This window comes from Diprion similis, chromosome 10, assembly GCF_021155765.1.
Source record: "Diprion similis isolate iyDipSimi1 chromosome 10, iyDipSimi1.1, whole genome shotgun sequence".
Lineage (NCBI taxonomy): Eukaryota > Metazoa > Arthropoda > Insecta > Hymenoptera > Diprionidae > Diprion > Diprion similis.
The window spans coordinates 19,497,075-19,503,074 of NC_060114.1; positions in this window are offsets into that span (position 1 = coordinate 19,497,075).

Genomic DNA, 6,000 nt, shown 5'->3' on the forward strand with positions numbered 1-6,000 from the left:
GAGAGCCGGGGAGTCGGGAGGACGCCGAAACCGGGGGGAATTGTTTTATTGCACCCCTTAAACGGTTTAAGGTTGCGCCTAAGCACTTACGCCATCGAACTTTCCAAAATGTTTTTCACGTTTGATAGAAACGAGCCAAACCTTCCGGGCGTGCGATGGAACGGCACGTATTTTGCCAAGAGAGTATTTCCTTGTCTACCGATATATTATCACGCACAGTTTCTCTTCGGATTCGACTGGAATCGGTGCGAGTTTACTTCAAACGACAGGCTCACCGCGTGTCGTAATTGTTCTCGAAAAAGATCAAGTCCTCCGAAAATCCTGTCAGTTTATCGATCGCTGGAAGGTACGGGTAGTTGTCAGATTACAATAATTAACGATTTAATTAAGAAAAGTGGTTTGTTTTCGTACAAGTTTTTAAGCTACTAAATTTTTCAATTGAGACTTAAACATCTCTGGACTTTCTAATTCGTCATTCTACTATAAATTTTCTTATGTTTTTCATTTTATTGAAATAATTCCAACGTGATCTAAACGTGTATTTCTATTTTCTTCATCTGCTGAAGCTCCTTAAAATTTTATCCTGATTTTGGTCCTTCCGAATTCTGCTTTGAATTCCAAATGAATCCGTTCAGAATGAGTGTCAATGTCAAGTGTCTAAACTAGGATAAAAGTTTAGGAAACCAGGAACGAAGCTAGTGAGTCTACGTTGAAGTTCTAAATAACCGTTTCGAAGTTTTAGTGAATGTTTTGTCGGCGGAAAAACGGCTTCCACTTAACAACAATAATTGTGAGAATCGTATAACGTTCGTTTATCTTCAATTCACGCATCGATCAGCTGAGTGGCGGGCGCCATTGCCTACCCAATACAAAGCCGGATATAAGCTGAGTCTAACTCGATCGTAGAAACAACAATTAACCTCATAAAGTTGGGGAACGGAATTGTTTATAAATAGCGTTAATCGCCAGTTTGTGGCAACAAAGCCAAGAACGCGATAATTAAGCACTTCGTTTCCGGTTCGTATTTTCTCTCCTGGCAGCTGTTGCCCGACAGCGGCGTTACAGCTCCGGGCTCTTATATACGCGACAATATTGTATTTCGTTTGCATACCGCAACAGTTCCAGCGGTTGATATCAAGCCATTGCCAAACAAACTCTTCCAAACTCCTGAAACTCCTATCAATCACAAAACCAATTCGCAAAGCAAAACTCATGCCAAAATTACGTAATAATGGGCAAGATGTTGAAATTTATCGAGTTAAAATATTGTTTGCTCTCCGTCTTGTATTCGTAATATTTGTCAAATCAAAGTTAAATTTTTCCAAAAACGTAGCATTTTTCGAGAAATAGTAACAAGAGTTTGCAATATGAGCCGTAGGTGAGTCGAAGTCGAATATTAAAAATACACGAGGTGAAGAGATCGTTAATTGCCTCCTTGTTGCACACAATTCATTACATAACAAGAATATGTTGCACGTTTTTCACGCAGCTCGAAATTGAGGTTAGGGTTGCGTAATGTCAGATTTGTTCGCGACAGCGCATGCGCGCGCAGTACAGAGAAGACTGCTTTTAACTCCGCGCATGCGCATTCGCAAAATCACTCTACCGTCATGTAAGCACGCGTGAAAAACGCGTAAGACATGCTAGCGTTGTGTACAATCATTCTCTCGACTGAAAAAAATTCGTCGAGTTCTTCTTACATCTTGTTTTCCTTTCTTTTTTTGGGCGAAAGAGTATATTACACATCCCGACACGCAGGAATCGTTTGGAGAAATGCGACATCGGCTATAGATATACTATTTCTGCAAGTCAAGGGAGCGCGTTGGTACATAAAAAGATCACTATACCATATACAGGAATGGTAGGAGTGAGCGGGGCCGTCTTCTTTTCTCTTTACCCTCTCTGTCTCTCTTTTTTCCCCGGTTGGCCGGCCACCCCAGCCCCAATTTATGGAGTATATTCTCTACATTCGATATTTTCTATTGTCGATTGGCCTATTTGTCTTATTTATGTTTCTCTTAGGGTCCCCAAACGCTGGCCATTGTCCATTTTCCGAACACATCTAACTGCCCCTTATTCCCTCTCCTCACTCATCCCTCGTTTCCTCTCCTGCAGCATCGACCTTTCGCTGATCCATAGCGCGACAGCAAAAGGTTAAAAAAATCATAATACTTGCGACTGATTTTTTTTTTTTTTTTTTCTCTTGGCCAGGTTCAATTTCGAAGAAAAGGAAAAAAACTCGGACAGCTCTAAACTGAAAGTCGTCAAAAGACGTTTGAAAGACGTCACGTGACCTGTTTGTTAACCTCAAAAAAATCTATCTTCATGTCCAGAAGATATTGATTTCCGTTACTTTGAGTCGTAAAAAAAAAGGTCGTAAGACATCGTTAAACGCCATTTTGACTACTTAGAATTTTACGCTGTTTGAAAATCGGAATTCCGCTACCAAAAATCGCGTTAGAAAGTTCATAAATTACTTTCTTCCGTGTGAAAATTATTGCGGAGCTCGAATAGGTTCGATAAAAAGAAGCGCCCGTCTTCTTTTTCTCCTTTCGAAAAGTCGAACTAACGTATTTTGGAAAGTTTACGAGCTCGCAGGTCGGGGTTGTAGGTTCGGCTTCAATGTTTTGGCGGGAATCACGTGAATGGCGTATAGACTCGGGACGTCGAGGGAGGCAGGCCCAAGGCTGAGGTTTAAGTCTGAAGTGAAAAGCTATTTTCTGCCCAAACGCTTCCCGGTCTGATCGTGCCCCCTTGCTCCGTGACATTCCGGGCGTCAAACTCGACCCTCCGCTGCCTCTGTCACTTATATTATAAATCGAATGCCGAGGGAGATGAGGCTGAGGTAAGGCCAAAGGGTTTACAATGCCTCGATGTAGTAACTCCTTTAATAAATTGTATCAGCCTCCCGGAGAGGAAAACTTTTCAGACCCCGTAAGGCTCCCTTAAAAAAGTACGAATCAGCATGTCTCTCGTTTCTTGAGAAACCGGGAATTGTTTCAAATACAGACTAAATTTCTTGTCAGAGAGAGAGAGAGAGAAAGAAAGAGAAAGAGAAGCGTTTATTCGCCCTGGGACAAGTCCCCTCCGGCGTTATGTAGAAAATACATTTAAACATAAAATATGTGTGGGTACAAAATATATACAGTAAAACCATCAAAAAAATTAGAAATAAAATAAGTGAAGGATAAGAAAAGAGGAAAGATAAAAATAAGTACAAGAACAAAAATGGGCAATAAATAAAGATTTAAAGATGAATAAATAAATTGAACAAAATAAAAAACAATACAAATAAGTAAAATAAGTAAGAAAATAAATAAATAAAGAAACAAATACGTAAAAATAATACGAGTAGCAATAAAACAGAAAATGGGATAAAAGTAAAAATAAGATAAGTTAAAACGGAAGAAAATTGGTAAAACAGTTGATACAAGTGTAAAAATAAAAAGGATGTTTTTACGTACGATGAAACAGTCCGATGAAATAATATAGAAAATGTAAAAAACTAGTACAAACTGCGAATATTTGAGCATAACAACTCGGAGCAAACAACGAAGAGCAAAAATTATAAATGAGTAAAAATAGATAAGTAGATGAATAGAATAAAATCGTTAATAAAAGGGAGAGAGAGACAGAGCGAAGAGGGGGGGAGAGGTGAGAATTCGACGGGAGAACGAGGATAAATCGAGTGGAACAATCTTGTCCTGTTTACTAAACTGTTGGTAGCTAGATAAATGATTTGTTCTGGGTTAATTTGGAGGTGGGGGAAGGGGGGGGGAGGAGTTTCTTGTTAATTCGTGAATCAACACTATGCCGCTCTCGACCCTCCTAGCTTAGCGTGTCTCTACTCTCGAGTAAACGTCGACGCGTAGCTAAGCTGCCAAGATGGAAGGATGGAAGGAAGGAAGGAAGGAAGGATGCTCTGGCTTAATCGAGAGCCCCTAATTAAGAGCGTTAAACAGTCGTGAAATTCGAATCGTAGCCGTGGGATTTCATCCCGGTAATTCGCGGAGGCCGAAAATCCGAAAATGACAATTAGCAAAGTATATCGGAAGAAGAATGAGAACCAGAATAGAAAGGGTAAGAATTTTTCTACGCAACGGCGACTATCGTCTAGGAATAACGGCGCGGATCGTTGGTCCTAAATTCACTCTCAGGGGCTTTCCTGATATCCCGTTACTTCGGAATTAACCTCTTGACTTCCGGCATGCAAAAGACGACGATTGCGTCCCGGATTCAAACGCACAGACGGCGCGAAATGGGATCCGGGACGTTTTAGGACGGCAAGTGCCGCGCATCCTTGCTGATATTAAATTAAGGACTTTGAGGAAGGAAACCCGGCTGGCGGTTAGGCCAGACGGCAGTAGGTCAGGACGCTCACGCTGAGGGGCGCTGCGGTGTTATTTATACCTAACCTCACCGCCGATATTATTACCGATTATATTAGCCGGCTCTCCTTCGCCGGAATCACGAGACCCACGCCGTGTTATCGCGCTAAGCTCTGCCAACCACTAAGAAGCAGGGATTGAGCTGCATACAAAGCAGTTTCGTTAAGCCACCCGAAATCGAACCCTGAAACGCAAACCTCGGTAACAGAAACCCGATCGTACCTCTGGGGCTCCGTGAATAATTTACACCCGCGCCATCTACCTTCGAACCTTTTCCCTCGGCTTTGGATAACCCATTTTCATCAGTCTTAACCAGCATTGGGCATCGCCTAATCAAAATTTGTAATTGAATTTGTATTTTGTAATCACGCCGAGATGAAATAGGAATTGTATGTGTATTTTTTCAATCGAAAGAAATAGTTCAATACAAATAGTAACTGTGTTTTGTTTTTGGGAGACAAATGAAGTACAAATTACATTTGTATTTTGACCCTTATTTGCAGAAAAGAAAATTGTAATTCGTATTTCAAATCGAATTACAGGTATCAGAAAATGTAAATCGAAATTGCAATTCATTTTTTCTAAAATATTTGACTAAAAATTGCAGTCTGCTGATCACTGGACCAAATTCGTCTCCATTCAAAATTTTGAAGTTCTAAAAACATGTCAGATTATACCGAAAAATCATTTGAAATATCTTGTTCTCGACTGTATGATGAAACAACGTCTTATTGTAAAATGACTGGGTCGAAAATCTAATAGAAAAATCTATACGCAAACAGGTTAATTTTGTCGCCTACACAAGTATATTAGCTACCTAACAGAGGGTAATTCGAGCTAATTTACCGGGGGCATGTATGCACTTGATGATAATTTACTCACACAGGTGTGTACAATGTACGCGATTACGCCACGATAATATAATTGTACACACAACTGTACATACAAACCGATATCGATATTTCAATTACAAACGATTCGCGTCTGCATCTCCATTGTCTGTTATAAACTGTTTTATTTGTTCAATTAGATCGCCATTCTCCGCTCCACGCAGGTGTATTAGCATTATTCAGCGACCACTATTAAGTCTGCTCAATTTGGCCTGCCTGCAAAATGAAATACTCAAAAAGAATTTCAAACCTATTGATAATTATTTCTTTCATAGCTTTAACGCGATGTAACAGTCCTACCTTTACCGACCGAGCGAACTCATCCGTTTTCTTCCTATATTAAATAAACCACCGAACGGAATAGGTTGGAATTTCAACGGTGCATAACTCTTTTGTAGCGGAATCGAGGAAGGTTACTCATATTCCGAAAATCTTCTAAAAAATGTGTGGTTTTTGACACGTGTCGTTAGTCTCACATTTCCCGCATTTCAGGGGCAAAAAAGTGCACATTTGAGGGACTTTCCGCCAGAGCGAAAAAAATGAGGAGTAAAATGAGCCATCGTGAGACTGTTTTCATGCAATATTGAGGCCGCTACATGAAAACTAGTCATTACAATAATTTCGTAAACAAAAGATGCTCTCGCGATCAGCTGGGCGCATGTCCGAGCGTTCCAACCAAGGAACAATACAAACAAGAAACGCTCGGTCGGTAAGGTAGGACT